Source organism: Ascaphus truei, chromosome 3 (assembly GCF_040206685.1).
Source record: "Ascaphus truei isolate aAscTru1 chromosome 3, aAscTru1.hap1, whole genome shotgun sequence".
Classification (NCBI taxonomy): domain Eukaryota; kingdom Metazoa; phylum Chordata; class Amphibia; order Anura; family Ascaphidae; genus Ascaphus; species Ascaphus truei.
The window spans coordinates 315380480-315400586 of record NC_134485.1 but is presented as its reverse complement, the minus strand read 5'-3'; the positions used below and the strand labels follow the sequence as shown (position 1 = coordinate 315400586).

The 20107-nt window shown below is 45.0% G+C and overlaps 1 protein-coding gene across 4 annotated transcripts in view; it reads left to right on the top strand.

Moving 5' to 3' along the window:
- The window catches only part of ENOX1 (ecto-NOX disulfide-thiol exchanger 1), a 628404-nt gene that overhangs the window by 257453 nt on the left and 350844 nt on the right, over positions 1-20107 (top strand). Inside the window, exon 1 of one of the 4 annotated variants that reach the window (XM_075591097.1) lies at positions 13739-13839. The exons of the other annotated variants lie outside the window; for them this stretch is intronic. The gene's annotated coding sequence lies outside the window, so the exon portion shown is untranslated. Of the gene's footprint in view, positions 1-13738; positions 13840-20107 lie in introns of those variants that run through there. 4 annotated transcript variants of the gene reach the window in all.

Below are 20107 nucleotides of genomic sequence, written 5' to 3'. Positions count from 1 at the left end.
AGCTGACACTTTGCCGATAAATCACTCCTTATCCACTTACATCGTTGCCAAGCAGCAGGACAGGCAAGTTTGTCCTAAATAGTCTCATAAATGAACTTCTCACATTGTAAGTAGTTGAAAACGTTTCTTTAAGGAGGGAGTTTTTGGACAAACTAAGGTGTCCTTTGGCTCACGATTTATATATATATATATATATATATATATATATATATATATATATATATATATATATATATATATACAAAACACACAAACAAACAGTAGCGCTTAATAATTAATTATGTGAATATTAACATGCTTAAATCTATACAAATTAGGTGAATACTTAATTATAATAATAGTGATTTAGACTAGTGCTATTAATAGCTATTAGTTTTATAACTAATTATAAGTGGTGTTCATAAATCATAAAAAAGTCACTGAAAGTTCACACAGGTGTAGTCCATCAGGTCCACTAAGGATAGTAAACATTAGGGTGGTACCCAGACCCCAGATACTAATGGCGCATGCAGCTCCTTTGATGTGGTATAGCCACCCACAAAGTACCTACAAAAAAAGAACAAAGACAAGCGCAGGCACCATAGTGTTATACTGTATAAAATTAGTCCATTTAATAAGACACGCGGTCCCAAGGAATCGCACTTACAGGATTTAAAAAACAACAAGCATGTAAGAGAATAATCTCTAAGGGGTTCGTCAGCTGGGTGGGAGGGGTCCAGTGTAAATACTCTGCCTGAGTAGGTTGCAGCCGTTGGAGCTCCTGACACACACCGCTGTGCTGTATAGATCAGTCTGATAATCCACATGCAGTATAAATCCTTCAGTCAATGGAGATTCCGGCTGCTAGCCGCGTGTGCAGCATGAATAACAGGGCTCCACACAGGCAGAAGGCACCTCCTCTCTCCGTCGCGCGCTGACATCACCACCTCGTCCCAACTAGTTTCGTCACTAACACCTGACTTCCTCGGGGGATGGTGGACACCTAAGAGCACTTCCTATATGTATCCTAACCAATGTAAACCTGTCCCCATTAGTGTAAACAGCTAGGCTGATTCAACACAAATAAAAACATATTAACACTTCCCATGCTATATCTCCAGGTTATAAAAATTGTATACCTACAATAATATATATATATATATATATATATATATATATATATATATATATATATATATATATATATATATATATATATATATATGACTCACGTTTGTGCTGCTCTGATTCTTGTCTTTCCTCTGCCAATGTTTCCTCTGTGATACAGTGAGAAAAGTCCCTTTTCCTATATCTCGGAATATTATTTTGCTTGTTGCTCTTTTAGAGGTTACTAACATTGAATTCCGCCTAGTTACAGCTGGATTCAGCTGATGGCATGTTGGGTTTTAGCAGCAGTTTTCTGCTGCGACTGAATGATGGAAATAACCATAAATGTTGAACTTGTGTGAGCTTTCTGTCTACCTTTTGGCAAGTGTTGTTCATGTACATTGGACTACATCTAGGGTGGGCAACTGTAGTCCTCAAGGGATTCAGCACAGGTGGCTCAGTCAAAGACAAAGACTGAAATAACTCGACATCACGTTAATGGCAGATGTTTTAGGTAACTTCACGATATCATCTATCCATGGGGTGGGCAACCCCAGTCCTCAAGGACCACCATCAGGTCAAGTTTTCAGGATATCCCTGCTTCAGTACAGGTGGATCAGTGGATCAGTAGTTGCTATTTCAATCCAGTTCCTGAAATAGGTCTTTAATTCAAGTTGAGAAGAAAAGTAGATGCAAAAAGTTATACTGTGTATGAATTAAACTATGCCAAATTGTGGCATTACACCCATCCAGACACTAAAGGACCAGAGATGCAAAGTTCTGTGGGGAAGATCATGTGACCAGTTAGTCACTAGATACAATTGGTGCACTGCTAGAGAAAGGGGAGGTCTCATAAAAGGGGTGTGCCAGGGCCTGTTTCAGAATAGGAAGGGGATGTGACTTTGTAAATGGTTGCTATAGAAACAAAAAATATTGTTACATTATAATACATTAAGAATGTCATTCCGAGTTGTTTAAAAAAAAATGCTACAAGTATTTTCTCATAGTACAGAAGTGATTTATTATAATATATTAAAAATTTCATTCACCGTTGTTTAAAAAAAACTACAGAACTGATGTATTAAATAACCGAGGACTGCCTGTAATCCTAAAGGGGGTTTACATAGGCAAAGAGCAAAGAGAGATCATCTTCAAAGAATTACCCTTGTTCAATAAGATGTTATTTTTTCTAGCGCCGGTCTAAATCATTTGGTTTCATCAATAAGATGTTAGAACAGGGGTGCGCAAACTGTTCTTTTCCCTTGCTCGTGCCCCTCCTTTACCTGGTGTCCGGCGTCACGATGATAACGCGGTGTCTTACCATGGCGACGCGTTACTAGAAGCTGCGGGAGACCAGGTAAGGGAAGTTACAGAGGCCTCGCGCGCTCCCCGGCATTTCATTTAAATGCCTTGGTGAAGAGGGCCTCTGTAACCGCCACGCCACCCCAGAAAATCTCGCCCTCCTGTTTTTGCGCACCCCTGAATTAGAAAGTCAGGACTGGAACAGCTGTACTCCTATACAGCAGCTATACTCCTACACAGCAGCTATACTCCTACACAGCAGCTATACTCCTACACAGCAGCTATACTCCTACACAGCAGCTATACTCCTACACAGCAGCTATACTCCTACACAGCAGCTATACTCCTACTCAGCAGCTATACTCCTACTCAGCAGCTATACTCCTACACAGCAGCTATACTCCTACACAGCAGCTATACTCCTACTCAGCAGCTATACTCCTACTCAGCAGCTATACTCCTACACAGCAGCTATACTCCTACACAGCAGCTTTACTCCTACACAGCAGCTATACTCCTACACAGCAGCTATACTCCTACACAGCAGCTATACTCCTACACAGCAGCTATACTCCTACACAGCAGGAATACTCCTACACAGCAGGTATACTCCTACACAGCAGCTATACTCCTACACAGCAGCTATACTCCTACACAGCAGCTATACTCCTACACAGCAGCTATACTCCTACACAGCAGGAATACTCCTACACAGCAGCTATACTCCTACACAGCAGCTATACTCCTACACAGCAGGTATACTCCTACACAGCAGCTATACTCCTACACAGCAGCTATACTCCTACACAGCAATTATACTCCTATACAGCAGCTATACTCTTATACAGCAGGTATAAATAAGCCTTTCAGTAATATGATTTGGGTGCATACATTTCTGATGACTGTGTTTAATGTCTACACAGTCCTTTATAAACAATGTAACCTTAGAAAGGCCATTATAACAATATCATCTATATGAGAATAGTTATATACTAGCACAATTCGCCTTTTGGTCCCTCTCCATGTAAAAAAATATTGCGTATGAGTATATACAAAATGTTTGTAATAATTTTGTATTAATGTTCCCTTTTCATACTGACATGTGACGTGAATTAATTGTATAGGAATTAAATTATCTATTAACATAGATAATTCATACATAGTTAGACATATGGCTCAAAAAGTGGTGCAGGGCGAGTTGTGTTGACACTGTTGCTCTTGTAATTTGTGGGACTCTGTCTTAAAGTGGCTCAAACACTTATTTTTTTGTTGTCTTTTTTTACTAGGTTTGAAGCAGGGGGTCTCCGGAGGTGAACTGCATTGATTTCATCTCCGTGGACCCCGTGTTTGCTGAGATACATACTGCCCTTGCTGGGCACAGAAAATGCTTATTTAAAATATTGCATCCAGCAGGCCAATAGGATGCCTCGACGTCATCCCCTTCAGTGTACATCTGCGTCGCCCCAAAGGCGGACACCTGATGGGGTTCCCCAAGAGCTGCTTCCATCTGCACAGGACTAGTATGCTAAGGGTTAACATTTGCTTGTACTATGTGGAACGTCAACCCCACCCACTGGAATCTTAATGAGCCAAGAGGCAAAGGACTTTGAATTCACAGCTGTATTCAATCGGAACCCCTTCAGTGTACATCTGCGTCGCCCTAAAGACAGCCTTTGGCGCAGCTAACAGGTGTAAGCTGTTTGCTTCCGTTCGCTGATGTTTGGTGATTTTAAAGCTTCTCTATTTCAATCTGAAACTCACCAGACCTTGTATCCCCTATAGGGGAAACTCTTTGCTTCTCATTTTTAATTTTACAGGGAATGCTGCATTAATGCACCTACAGTATATAGCCCTACTACTAATTCCAACCATGCAATAAAGATTAAAGTTTGCATTGATGCAAAGTGACGCAGAGTCAAAATGGCTCCGATTGCACCTCTGCAACACTTAATACATACCCCCCTTATTTCTTTCTGCCTTACACTATAACTTTTTTGCCTGTAAATGTTTGACTTATTTTTCCAGCAAAATGTAATATATGGCGCGGTATACTGATACTATGCCATGTTGTAAAGTTGTTTAATAAAAAATAAAAATACAGGTAAACCCCGTTATAACGCGGTCCTCGGGGTCCACCCCGAGACCACCGCGTTAGTAACGGGGTCGCGCTAATTTAAAAAAAAAATGGCCGCCGCATCAGCGCATATTCAACCCACTGTCCCGGCTTCCCCCTGTCACCGCGGGACAGGAGATTGGAGGGGGGATGCCCCTCCGGTCCCGGCTTCGGGTTCCTCGTCACTGCGGGACAGGAGATGGGAGGGGGGATGCCCCTCCGGTTCCGGCTTCTCCTGTCACCGCGGGACAGGAGATGGGAGGGGGGATGCCCCTCCGGCTTCAGCTTCCCCTGTCACCGCGGGACAGGAGATGGGAGGGGGGATGCCCCTCCGGCTTCAGCTTCCCCTGTCACCGCGGGACAGGAGATGGGAGGGGGGATGCCCCTCCGGCTTCAGCTTCCCCTGTCACCGCGGGACAGGAGATGGGAGGGGGGATGCCCCTCCGGTCCCGGCTTCGGGTTCCCCGTCACCGCGGGACAGGAGATGGGAGGGGGGATGCCCCTCCGGTTCCGGCTTCCCCTGTCACCGCGGGACAGGAGATGGGAGGGGGGATGCCCCTCTGGTCCCGGCTTGGGGTTCCCCGTCACCGCGGGACAGGAGATGGGAGGGGGGATGCCCCTCCGGTTCCAGCTTCCCCTGTCACCACGGGACAGGAGATGGGAGGGGGGATGCCCCTCCGGTTCCGGCTTCCCCTGTCACCGCGTGACAGGAGATGGGAGGGGGGATTCCCCTCCGGTCCGGCTTCCCCCCGCCGCAGCACAGGGCCCTCGTGCCGCAATACAGGGCCCCCTGGCCCTGCCGTAGCGCAGGGTCGTCCTGCCACCACCCCCCCCATGCCCCCCCGGCGCTGCACCGGGCCATCCCACCAGCCCCCACAGCATCGGGGGCCCCCACAGCCATCATCCCCCTACACCGCAGCACCACCCCCACCGGCACCCCCCCCCCCCCTGCAGCCACATGCCTCACCAATCATCCCCAAGGTAAGGCTGATTTATGTATATGTGTATTGGGAGGGGTGTGTGTGCGTGTGTGTGTGTGCAGTGTGTGTGCAGTGTGCAGTGTGTGTCAGTGTGAGCAGTGTGTGTGCAGTGTGCAGTGTGTGCAGTGTGAGCAATGAGCAGTGTGTCAGTGTGTGCAGTGTGAGCAATGAGCAGTGTGTGTGCAGTGTGTCAGTGTGAGTGCAGTGTGCAGTGTGTGTGCAGTGTGTGTCAGTGTGAGCAGTGTGTGTGCAGTGTGTAGTGTGCAGTGTGTGTCAGTGTGAGCAGTGTGTGTGCAGTGTGTGCAGTGTGCAAAAAAAAAAATTTAAATTTAAAAAAAAAAATTTTTATTTTTTTTTTAAACGGGAGCCACGGGAAAACCGCGTTATAACCGAATCGCGTTATAACGGGGTTTACCTGTATATATTTTATCTCGGTTGCATTCATAAGCCATGATAAAGAATGATTTGCACTATTTCCAGAAGTAATATACATCCCAAATGTATACTGAATACTGTTGAACCTATTCTTGCATGTAAAAAAGTACAGTATTTAATCAAAATAATGTCACATTAAAAGTACTGTACATAAGCCATTATTATTTGTTCTAATTTATTCATTGACCTGGATTTTAATATAAATGGCCACACTACTGTACTGTATGTCGATACAAAACACATTAACCTTTTCTTTAGTTCACATTTCCTTCTGTCACTTCTGCGTACATTGCTGACCCATGACAGACTGATGTTAAAGGAATTGTAGAAAATTGCTTTAATACCACATGGTTTCCCTGTTTTTTTCAGAATGTAACCTTATGTATAAAGCAAAGAAAAGACAGACTGAACAAAAAATATATATATATATATAGCTCTTTGAACACCCTTCACCTATCAATCAGGCCTACAATCGATCACTTCACACAAGTGAATTTTCTTGATAGTACAGTGACACTAGACAATGGCAAAATTCAAACATCAATACAAAAGAAAACATCAGACAGATGAAATTGCCTTCATAGTCAAGTGTCGCACCACATTCAAACAAAAGAACATTTTTTATATGGCAAACAACCACTTACCTTCATTTATGATTTGACCTAGAAAACAGGCCCAGACACTTCAGAATAATTAGAGAATCATTCAAACATAAGGAGTAACTGTCAGTAATAATGACGTGGAAAACCACTGCACATCAGTACTGAAAATAAGACAAGAGAACACAGAACAATATCTGCAGAGCTTACAACACAAATGTCACCTTGTATATTAAAGAATGAATTGTTGCCAAACTTATTTACTAATATTCTGACAACCAACATCCTTCCAACAGAAAACCCAAAGATATTGCTAGCTAAAAAAAGTCCACACAGTATGCGATGTTGTAAACCCACGTATTCTGTAAAATAAAGGGCTATAAATGGGAACAATGACAAATGCACCTTTGCATTCGTCGTGGTTCCATTTATACCCCCTCATTTTAATAATAATATCAATAAAATTATTTTCAGGTATCAACTTTACATATCATACTAGGGTATTTGAGCGCTTTTGATAACCGGGTTCTTTTTCTTTGGTCCTTCTATTATCCATATCCTGGTAATACCATCATACCCAAAAAAACTACGTACTATATTTTGCTGAGCAGGGGTTCTACCCTTCCCTATTCCCCCCCCCGCCCAAATCTTTCCTCCCATGTATACCACTACCACAATATGGAGTATGTATCAAAACAATGCTCTCCTTTTTGTACTATTCGTTTCATCATACAGAGTTACAGTATGTAAAAAGTTTGTTTGCAAAGCTTCTCACATTGTTGCAGATAATTATTTATTTATTAAATATTTTACCAGGAAGTAATACATTGCGAGTTACCTCTCCTTTTCAAGTATGTCCTGGGCACAGAGTTAAAATTACAAATAATACATGGTTACAAATACATAGTTGCATAAATGAACAGGGTGTACATTATATACAAGACATTGCATGCACAGTTAGAGGTAATATATATTATAGGCGTATGTAACAGTTACAGACCAGGTTAAAATGTTAGACATCCTTAGTTTGGAAAAGAACTTAGACTGGTGGTGGCTGTGAGAGTCTCCGGTAGATTGTTCCAGTTTTGGCCAGATTGCCAAGCAGAGAGGGTTACGCGCCTTCTCAGACCTGTTGGGTTTTTTTTTTTTTTTTACGAAATAAGAAGATAGGTGGTGTTTAATATTATAATATTATAATATGTTCTCCATTAGGGCCTCCATTTGACACTCCCCAAATTGCAAACTTGTGCACATGGAGGCTAAAATTGGAGTAAAATACCTTGATGTATTGACACAAAAATGCGCAAAATGAACATGCCTATATATTACGCAGGGACCTGCGTTCAGCAGTTTTACGAAGAGAAGAGCAGTAACCATGTTTCACAGACGTTGTTTGCAACTTCCAATGCCAAAGTGATGAGTTGGCTCTCTGTGCCCAAGCGAAATAGTTTTTTTTCTGTCACAAACACTATGCAAATTCCAACAGTTTACCATGTGTGTCACTCTCTGCTTTTAGATCAATTGCTTTGACTTTTCTTCGGCTTACGGATTTGTGAAAGTAAAACGCTGGAACATGAACCTGTTTACTCTATTGATTGGGTTTGTGCTTTTTAAAATACAAGCTAAAATTCTGTGCTACAGTATGCGGATCATCTCTCGTTGTCTCTTTAGAGAAATGACATCAGTGATCTGCAGCTATCTTCTTCCCAGGCAGGTGAAAACTGTCCATGGAAGCAGCTGTTTGCAGGTTTTAAACTCTGCCTATTTCTATCTTTGGATCGCCTTGTTTGGCTCGGGAGAGTGAGCTAGAGAATTAAGCCCAGCTGATCACACAAGTAATCATAGCAACACCTACTGTAAATGCAGCGCTAGGTGCTTCGTTTCAATCCCCTCATTATTCTCAAATAACATAGGAGAGCCTTCTATAATTATGTTAGAAGCAGCCAAATATATTTACACAAATTACATTTGAAAGTGTTAGGCTCACAGAAGGCTGAGTGCTCCGTAGATGGTATTGGGGAGTATCAACAGGGCGGGTTCTCCGCATCAGGTCTCATGGTGCAACGCATCCATCGCGCAGGGCTCCTGCCAGGGACAGACGCTCTTCTGACAAACACTTCTCCTTCATAGAGACACTCAGGACAGTGATGGTATAACTGGTATAACTGGTATTTCTTGAGGTAGATACAGCATATTCCAATTCCTCCATCTTCCCTGGATCAGACCCCAGGGGCTTGAGGCCCCAAGAGCCCACTCCTTAACCCCCTTATCCCTTGATGGGGCAAGGTGGAATTGCTCCCACTCCACAGAGGGAGGGGAAAGACAGACACAATTTAGTGGAGTGCCAGCTTTAATACATGGAGAGGGGTTTGTAACCCTGCCCCATAACAGGACAGGTCCAGGTACTGACAGTGAAAAAACAAATTGTGTTAACCTCAGTGGCGCTTAAATCGAATTTGTGATATTTCTTAAAATAAGAATATATAAATGGTGATATTTGTGCTTAATATCGTTAATTAAATATATAATATCAGTGCAAATAATTGCATATAAATAGTGGAGTGTGCAATACACTAATGGAGTGTTAATCCCAGTACAAACAATTGTGATTTGCAGCTTAAACCCTATATCAATATTTGTGTTTATCAATCCTTGTGTTTCTCAGAAGTCCAATTTTTGGGGGGAGCGCAGATATATATGAAAAGAAAACATACAAACAATAGCGCATTATATCTATGATGATTTTAGGAGCTTGTTTCTCCAAAATCCAACGGAGTTTGTACTCACAGATTTCCCAATCTTTTAGTGCATATCCCAATCAGTGGCAATGTACTATCTTTGCGGTGCTCTACCCAATGTATCCACAGGTGTAGGGACCTACATGGAATAAGGTAAAGAGACCAGAGATAGTGTAGACTGATAACAGCTTTATCTAAAGCAGATACAAGGTAAAACACACTCACATTGTGCCAAATCAATGTAAGCATTTTGTTCAAATATCATGTGCAGGCAGCGTTTGCCTCACTCTCCTCCTGTATGTTTTCTTTTAACAGAAACCCCCCCAAAAAATGGACTTCCCAGGTACTGACAGGCATCACACCAACTGCATGTGATCCAGTCAGTACCCTCCCAGGTAGGGTTGCCAGGTGTCCGGTTTTCAATTAGACAGGCCGGTAATTTTGATTGTTTATTTATAAAATATTTTACCGGGAAGTAATACATTGAGAGTTACCTCTCGTTTTCAAGTATGTCCTGGGCACAGAGTTAAGACAAATAATACATGGTTACAAATACAGTTACATAAATGAACAGGGTATACATTATATACAAGACATTGCATGCACAGTTAAAGAAAATATATGTTATGGGCGTATGTAACAGTTACAGACCAGATTAAAATGTGAGACAGCCTTAGATTTGAAAGAACTTAAACTGGTGGTGGATGTGAGAGTCTCTGATAGTTTGTTCCAGTTTTGGGGGGCACGGTAATAGAAGGAGGAACGGCCGGATACTTTGTTGAGCCTTGGGACCATGAACAGTCTTTTGGAGTCAGATCTCAGGTGATAGGTGCTGCATGTGGTAGAGGTGAGGAGCTTGTTCAGGTAGCTGGGTAGCTTGCCCATAAAGAATTTAAAAGCAAGACAGGAAAGGTGAACTTTGCGCTTAGACTCTAGTGATGACCAATCTAGTTCTTTGAGCATTTCGCAGTGATGTGTGTTGTAGTTGCATTGGCGAACAAAACGACAAATTGAATTTGAGGGTGTCAAGTTTGCTAAGGTGGGTTTGAGGTGCCGTGCCATATACTATGTCTCCATAGTCAATAATTGGCATTAGAATCTGCTGTGCGATACGCTTTCTGACCAGGAGACTTAGGGAGGATTTGTTCCTGTAAAGTACCCCTAGTTTGGCATAGGTCTTGGTTGTCAGGGTATCAATGTGCATTCCGAATGTTAAGTGGGAGTCAAACCATAAGCCCAGGTATTTAAAACTAGTGACAGGGGTTAGGGTGGTGTTAGTGTTGGTTCTAATATGGAGCTCAGTCGCTGGAAGCTTTAAGCATCTTGTCTTGGTCCCAAATACCATTGTTACAGTCTTGTCAGTTTTCAGAAACAGTTTGTTTTGGGAAATCCAGTTTTTGAGTCTCAAAAAGTCAGACTGAAGTATGTGTTGAAGGTCAGAGAGGCTATGGCTGTGTGCATATAGGATTGTGTCATCTGCATACATGTGTATTGAGGCTTCCTTACAAGCTGTGGGAAGATCATTAATGAATACTGAGAAGAGTAGGGGCCCCAGAACAGAGCCTTGCGGGACACCACAGGTGATATCCAGGGGGTTGGAGTTAGAGCCTGAGATGGACACATGTTGGGATCTTCCTGATAGGTAGGACTGAAACCAGTTTAAAGCATGCTTCTCTATTCCAGAGCTCTGGAGTTTGTTATCAGGATAGCATGATCAACTGTATTAAAAGCCTTTGCAAAATCTAGGAATACTGCACCAGTGAGTTGTCCCCGTTCCATTCCACACTGGATTTCATTGCAAACTTTTAGCAGGGTAGTTACGGTGGAGTGTTTGGGACGAAAGCCAGATTGGAATTGGCTAGGGAAATTTGTCTTGGTGTAGTGGTCGTTTAATTGGGAGTGGACACATTTTTCCATGACTTTGGATAGAATTGGGAGAAGTGAGATTGGTCTGTAGTTTGAGACAGTGTTTTTGTCCCCACTTTTGAAGATTGGGACAACTCTGGCAGTTTTCCAGGTCTTAGGGATATGGCCTGCAGACAGGATAGAGTTGACTATGGAAGCAATTGGTTTGGCAATGGCTGGGGCACCAAGTCGTAGGTGTCTGTCCGGTTTAAAATGGTAGGTAATACCGGACACATATGTGTCCGGTATTACCATTGTTGCGGCGGCAAGCACAAGGGCAGCGGAGGCAGTGGCAGCGCGAGGGTGGCAGAGGCAGTGGCAGCGCGAGGGCGGCGGAGGCAGTGGCAGCGCGAGGGTGGCGGAGGCAGTGGCAGCGCGAGGGTGGCGGAGGCAGTGGCAGCGCGAGGGCGGCGGAGGCAGTGGCGAAGGCGCCGGCAAGCACCAGTGGCTGGTGCTGAGAGGGCGGGCTGCGGACAGTGGCCAGGCGCAGCAAGGAGGTGCTGTCTCTGAGTGAGGAGAGGATAGCGTGGGCGGAGCCCACAGCCCGGCGGCCCAGAGACATGTTCCAGTGCTGTCTGCGTCCTGCCAGGAGATAAGGTAAGGACAAAATACAATTTGGGGGGGAGGTGGGGTATATTTTATATGTATTGGGGGAGGTGGAGGTATATTTTATATGTATTGGGGAGGTGGGGTATATTTTATATGTATTGGGGAGGTGGGGGTATATTTTACATGTATTGGGACGGTGGGGGTATATTTTATATATATTGGGGAGGTGGGGATATATTTTATATGTATTCAGGGGGCGTGGGGTATGTTTTATATGTATTCGGGCACGTGGGGGTATTTTTTATATGTATTGGGGGGGGGGTCACATCATTTACCATTGTGTTCAGTATTTTTGGACAAGCCACCTGGCAACCCTACTCCAAGGCATGACACTTCAAACTGCCATTAGACCTGCACCTGGATATGGTAATATTGTATCCTATCCAGTCTGCAACTCACATGCTAGGCCTCTCTGCAGGAGCTTAACCCCAACACAGCCTGTTCTTATCAGGACTTATAATGTTAGGGCCAGGGAAAAGGGTATATCCAGTGGCACTAGGCTACATCTAGTAAAAGACAGTGCTTTTAAAATTATTCTTATTATATTTTCTGAGCAATAAAATAGTGCGTATTTGATCAGTAACCAACTCAACCATAACTCTTATGGAAAGATTTTATGCACTTTGTGGAGAGTTGTATTTTGTCAACTGCAGGTAGGGTTCCCAGGTGTCCAGTATTGAACCAGACTGTCCTGTGTTTGGACACTCTGGCCAGTAAAAAATTCTAGGTAATACTGGACATGTACAGTATATGTCCGGTATTACCCCTTTGGACATAGTGACCTGACTGGCTTGGGGGGCCGCAGGATTTCCCTGAGCAGGGAGAGAGCAGGGTTGTTAGGGTGCTGGTCAGTTTCCCCCATCCTGATTGGCTGCTGCTGGGTAATGCAGCCAATCAGGAGGAGGTGTCAGGAGCCTGATGGTGGGGCCAAGGAGAGGAGAAAACAGCATGGAGCAAAGATAGGGGTGTTTGTATGTGTGTCTCGGCGCGTCGCACCTTTCACCATTGTGTTAAGTATTTTTGGAGAAGCCACCTGGCAACCCCTAATTGCAGGTGCAGTCCTCTTTAGAACCAAAGTGATCTACTGGCAGTGATCTGTTTCACCGGTTTAACTTGGACACGGATAGAGGATAGTTGTATCAGAAAAATATTAGTAATTTAGAGTAACATTTTTTTTATTTCTAAGGACTATAAAAGTCAGGGTTGGTCAATCCTCTTTCCTTCTATCCAATGATCATAGTGACCAACATCTGAACACTATTTCCAGGGAAATACAGGACATATCTTCATCTTTCCCTGAGCTAGACTCTGGGTTGGGGAAATGTTTTGGGGAGAGAAAAGAAAAATACATTTTTGTCAGCGAATTATTGAGGGTGTCTCCTTAATAAAGAGAACGAGTTGGCCAATATAAATCAGGCACGGTAGCTTGATTTATTTATGATACTCACTTTAAAATAGTTTAAAAACCATTATTCTTGTCTGACCTGTTTCAGAGCATCAATCACTCCATTTTAACATATAGTTTTATACCTATAGCCTGGGTCCCCCTGGTCCCCTGTTTTTCCCCTTACCTTTCCATAGGCAGCGGAGGCTGGGGAGAGTGCGGGGGGATGCGCAGTAGTATAGCACAGCAGGGGAACTACAAGTCCCAGCAGCCTCAGGGGCTGCAGACATGTTACCAGGCAACCAATAGGGCTGAGAGATGCATGGCAGTTAGAATTCTGACAGTTGGGGTTCTGACAGTTAGGGGGACTGACAGTTGGAGCCAGGACAGAGAAAGGGAAGGTAGGGTCTGGGTGTCAGTGGCATCCAAACTAGGCAAGATTAACCTTTCAGGTCCAAGATAGGCCCCACTCACCTAATCAGATTGTGGCTGCTACAGAAAAAGCCCTAGCTAGGGACATTTCCCCTGTAGCTGTATACAATTAGTGTATAGTGCCATTTGAAAACACCGCACAGCGATTTGCGGACTGTGGTCTGGGGCAGGACCACCATCGCTGACATCGACGTCGCTGGATCCGTAGATCCCTTTTGCTTTTCGGCCAAACCTGGGTGCTGGAGCACCTGGACAGGTACCTCACAACGTGCACCAACTACACTGCCGACACAGTTTATCCGAGTGCGGCTCATTCCGCAAGCCGGGAAATGTCCCAGCTTGCGAGCCGCACTCCCTCAGCGCGGTCACGCATCATCGGGTGCCAGCGCCCCCTGCACGCGCGTCCAGGGCTCCCCGAGGGAGCCCTGGTGTCCCGCGATCGCGGGACGGCGGCAGGGGGTTCCGGGGGACCCGGCGGACCCGGCAGCGGTAGGGAGAGCGCCCCGATCGGAGGGCGCTCTTCCGCTGCTTCGGCGCGCGCCCGTCACCCTGCGGCGCGCGCCAGGATACTGCTGCGGCCAAGAACGGGCAAATGCTCGAATAAACTTGGCCGCAGCAGTATAACACTTTCAGTTACTGTTGGCAGCGCTGTCTCACACATTGGGTGGGTTGGCTCTTGTGGACACCAAGGAGGTTGAGTGCCCAGGGGCCCCTCAGTACTTTGGGGAAATCCCATCAGGGGTGGACACTACGGTTGGAAGGCACGGTGAGGCTACGGCCGTGTGAGGCCTATATGGTATGTGGGTTAGTGATATATCTAGATGTACCTGTGTTCATTAAACTGTTATTAAATACAAGTGTGTGATCTTATTGCATTGGGTCCTGTGAAGGGGTTATCCGGCGCTGTCAGGATCCCTCACAGGTGGAGACGGATCAGGCACACCCCAGGCTCCCAGCAGCGGAGGTTCAGGCCTCCTGTGAGCCACAGGTTAAGCACCACACACTCAGTAGCCACCACATTTCCCATAGAGTGGGGGAAACAGCACTACATACCTACAGTATTTCTAATATTATTTAAGTTTGGTTCCACATAGGAATGCACGTACTGTAAGCAGAAATCTCTTGAGTACTAATGTCCAAGAAAAACAATGATTAAAAACAGTAGAACTCTAGGAAGCATGACCGTGTCAGTGAAAAGGTTCCATGAACAACATTTTTTATTTTTTGTACAGTAAATCTAATACACAGTATTGCTGCTGTCCAATATTTGTTTCAGATCTCATAGACGCATCAAGACACATTTATGAGACCTGAGAATTGCATTTAATATGAGAAAACTGTGGCATTTAAAATAGTGTTTCTTTCCTATTCACATACTGGATGTAAATAAGCTTTTCCAACTGTTTACACATGTGCTGTCTTAGGCTGCGGCCAGGCAGGGAGCGGGCGCGCTGGCGCTCGCGCACTGCACCCTGCTCGGCCGGGCGATTTGTGGCCGGCTAGGTGCGCGCTTGCCTGGGGGCGCGGCCACTCATTGGGCGAACCGCTCACGTGACGCGCTTGCGAGCTGCAAAATCAAATTTGCTTGCTCTGAACGCCGAGCGGGCACAGGCGCTTGCTCACGCTGGCCACAAAGATTGCCGCAATGTGTTTAATCGCGGCCAGCGTGAGCGTGAGCGCCCGCTCAGCGGCACCCTGGCTGAGGCCTTAGGCATTATCACATATCACAAGAGCAGCCTCCTGTTTACTAAATACACATAGCACAACATTGCTTTACATAGTGCTGTCCAATGAACCTACAGTACTGTATGTGTAACTTCTACTCGTCGCGTCTTCTCCCTTCTGCACCTTGCATTACTGTGCAAGACCTCAACCAGCCGCTTTGCAGGCTCCTCCTGCAGTGAATGTATTTGTTGTAGGTTTATGATTTAAAAATACTTATTGTATTATTAAATAATTGTTAAAGTTTGTGCTTATTTATTTAAAATATCTATGAAGCAGGGGTTCTCGGGAGTTGCCATGTTAATTTCAGCTTAGGGCCCCCCTGTTTCCCGAGACACTTACCACCAAAGGGGCTGCCGGTAACATCCACGGCTGAGTGAACAATATGGTGGTTTAAATCTCCTGTAGCACCGTGAGCCAATAGGAAGCAGCAACGTCATGCATTGCAGGTTCCTATTGGCCCGCGTGTCGCTGGAGATGCAGTATCTACAGAGACAACTATCTCGTGATGCAGAGGTCCCCAGAGCTGAAATTAATGCAGTTCGGCTCCGGAGAAACCCTGCTTCATATCTATTTTTTATTTTGTTTTTTAAAGACAGATTTGAATGCTGCTTTGAATGTATCAGCACAGATTCACACACATCTATAGCTAATACTTTACCTGCAGGTCTCTAGTGCTGAACAAGGCTATCATTCATTGTATAACTACAGGCAATTTTGAAATACCTAGATCGTAAGGATAGTGGTTCTGAAAAATGTCTCTAAGCTCCGGCCACCCCCGGTTTTAGCTGTATACAGTGCACTTCCACACAGGTGGATGCACATAAAATGCACACAGTATGTATAGAATGTCGGGTGGTTGCTGCAGGAAACCCAGTGTTGCTCATGGCCCCGGAGGAGAGGTATGGGAAACATTGCCTTAGGAGATATCCAGTATGATGCTTGGGTAAAGGAAGCAGCAACATGTACACATTCTGTTCTCGTGTCATGTTAAAGTAGCACAGCTGATAGAGTAACTTGTACATTTCATTTTATTTGAGTGGGAGCCTCTGTCACTGATCCTTAAAGTTGCTTTTACTCTGTTCAAGAAAAGAAAGAAGGTATAGGAAAAATTACCACACAGCTGCTAATCTTCTGCTTACGAGAAGTACAAGGCAGTATATCGCTATAATCTTGAAGCTATTAGGTTAACTGTCATTCCGACTGACAATAATTCAGAACCCTATTCCAAATGACAAAATGTCCCATACAGTGATCAAAAAGGATGATTGTGGGTGTCTGTTATTGCCTTGATATAGTGTAGTACAGGCATACCCCGCATTAACGTACGCAGTGGGACCAGAGCATGTATGTAAAGCGAAAATGTACTTAAAGTGAATCACTACCTTTTTCCCACTTATCGATGCATGTACTGTACTGCAATTGTTATATACGTGCATAACTGAAGTAAATAACACGTGTAACAGGCTCTATAGTCTCCCCACTTGCGCACAGCTTCGGTACAGGTAGGGAGCCGGTATTGCTGTTCAGGACGTGCCGACAGACGCATGTGTGAGCTGCCGTTTGCCAATTGAGCGATATGTACTTACTCGCGAGTGTACTTAAAGTGAGTGTCCTTAAACCGGGGTATGCCTGTAGTTGTTTGGCTTTGGTTTGTAACCAGTATAGCTTACAAAAATTCACATTTATCTAATTTTTATCTGTCCCCACTACCTCAAAATATACAGTATACTTAATTGTGAAAAGTATTTGAAAATGGTAATTAGGGTTACCGTAACCTTCCTTTCTTTTGTTTAAGAGAAATTACATTGCATTTAATTCCTTTTTGTTTACAGTTTACTAAGAAATATGTTCCCACACAACTGGACTGTTGTTACCGCAGGCTATGCTACTCAGTGAGCAGTGTTCCAACACATGTCTTTGCAGGGTTATCATTTTCTGTAGATTTTCCACCTGTGGTTTATTTTTAAAATTGTATACACAGCTTGTCTGAACATGTTTTTTTTGCATGTCATACAGACTGTCTTAATTATCAACATCTGCATGCAGGATGATTCTGTTATTTTTAATGAAAAAATAAATAAATAAAAACATTTTAAGTTCAGCTTTTACAGTAGTTTCCTGATCTAAACAAGTATTCATAATGTAGCCGGGCTCCCCTCTCCCGCATTTGTTGTTGTCGGATGGGAGGGTTGCAGCAGTGCAGGGAACGCTCCGGTATATCGGAGGTTCCGCGATATCAGGGCGCCGCCGTGTTGGCGCAGGCGCAGAAGGTTGTGGAGCTGGTGGGGAGCAGAGGTCGCGCATGCGCGGGCATAGCTGCCAAAGCCCGCGAAGGAGGAATAGTTCCTATAGGGTGGAGCATAGGGAACTACGAGTCCCAGCAGCCACCGCGAGACCATGTGACACCAGGGAACCAATCGGGTGGTTGGAATAGCGGGAGGAAGGAAGATAGGGTCGGAGGGGCGCGCACGTTGCTCAGAGCTAGCGGGAGGAGGAAGGAGACGGAGCTCCAGGTGTAGGGAGGCACAAGTAAAGTCATTTGGTTGTTTATATGCTGTGTGTGTATTGATATATAATTGTCCTGCGAGGAACCACTCCCCCTCTGGTGGGAGCCATCGCAGGTGGAGGCGCTGCACCAAATATGAGGTATTATCTATTATTATTACGTGTGCCCCAGGCTCTCCGTGGCGGGGGCTTAGGCCCTGTGAGCCTATAGGTTATACAGCATATGGTAGCGGTCTGTGTTCACTGGGAAACAGGGCTACAATAGATTGTTTGACTATAAAAAAAGTCGGTGTCCATTTACTTTCATATACAGTATGAGGATTTGCACGGTCATATTTATACTGTTGTAGCCAGGTCACCCCCCTCTGCCCTGCGACCACCGTTACCTCCGTGGCCGGGATCAATGGTGGGTACTGCCGGAGCCAAGCGGCAGACCCGCCGGCCATTCTAGAGGGTGGGGGCCGAGCAGGGAGCGCTCAGGTGCTCCGGAAGTCCCCGGCGGCTCCCGTGCAGGGCGCCGCCATGTTGCGCGAGTTTGCGCATGCGCAGTGAGTTCCGGCGGCCTGGATGAGTTGCGCATGCGCAGTGGTAAGCGCGCGAACCCTAGCCTACCAGGGAAGGCTCTTGGAAGGGACTACAAGTCCCATGAGCCTCAGCAGCACCCCACATGACGCCAGGGAGCCAATAGGGCTGGAGGATGGCCCTGCAGGAGCTAATAGATACATTTCGCAGGGTTTTGCAGCGAGGCAGTTAAGACCAGGAAGGAGGTGAGTGCAGGGGTCTGTGACCCGCTGCATTAGGCCAGCAGCCTCCTAGGCCCCAGATAGGTCCTTAGCCACCTTATAACTTGTGGTGCTGTAGGGACAGGCCCTAGGTTAGCGACCCTGCCCCATTAGCTGTTTGCTAGTTAGGGACACAGCGGACTCTGCGCTTTCCCCAAGAGGCTTGGGCTCAAGCCTAAGCTAGTAAGAGATCTGGACTATCTTCAGGGTAGGATTGCCCCTGATGGATCACCACGCGGGTGGATCCTGGATGTCGTGCAGGAACTCGCCTGATCCTTTGTGAAGATCCTTTAAAGCCAGGTGCCGCCGCACCGGGCAGGTATCGTTATAAGTGCAGTAGTAACCGTTTTGATCAAAAGAGTGATCAGACAGATACCCTCTATATTTAGCATTAAGCTTTTAACATAATACCCATTGCTCCCATATAGGGTATACAGGGAGAAATCCCATGAATACCTATACTTACACCACACCTATGGAGGAATAAAATGTGCATCTATTTGATACACTACCCACCATACAACGTGACCTATCTCCCTACCGAGTTATATCCATTGAATACTACTTTTAATATGAGTTTTGGTATATTTATGCGCTATACTAGCCTAATCTCTGAATGAGATATATATTTACTTTGACTCAATTATCTGGACATTCTTGAGAATCGCTGCTAGGTAATATATCTATATGTTATTTGGATGTGGAATAGGAGTATATATGTGTTAATAGCCACATAGGCAAAATTGCTACATTGACTATTTACTCACTATAGCCATACTAGTATAGGGATTTTTAACAATGTATCTGTGTTTTTAAAGTATCTATGTAGAAGTAATAAAAGGTTATTGTTTTTTGATCTCTCTGGTGATTCTAGGTCACTGACCTGATTAGCAGCACTTCACTGCAGGGCTATTAAGTCCATTGATATACAACATACATGACACCAGAGTGCTGTATATAGAGGGTATCTGTCTGATCACTCTTTTGATCAAAACTGTTACTACTATGTTATCATCCTCCACAGCACCTGTCATTTATTGATTAATTATATGGTGATTGCGGTTGCATTCACATATTCATCGTTATAAGTGCACCAACAAAGTACTCACACATAGTGGCAGCGCTGACCACGGGACAAGGGGGTTATACTGTGGACACGGTGTGGGGGTACATGGTGGTGGGCACGGGGTATACGCTCCTAGCGGGAGTGACTGACACTTGAGATTTTGGTACAGTTATTGAGTTGATAACATATGGTTAATGTGATTGTGCTGTGTTATGTTGATGCTGCATATAGTAAATGGTTATACCTATACTCCAGTGTATGTGATTACTATATGCGGGTCCTGTGTAGGGGACATTCTATACTCCTAGAATCCTGCACAGGTGGAGGCGCTGATCAAGAAACGTTCCAGAGAGCACCCCAGGTTCCCAGCAAGCGGAGGCTCAGGCCTCTTGTGAACCTGCAGGTATACACACCACCCCTGGTAACACATAGGTTCCCCCTCACAT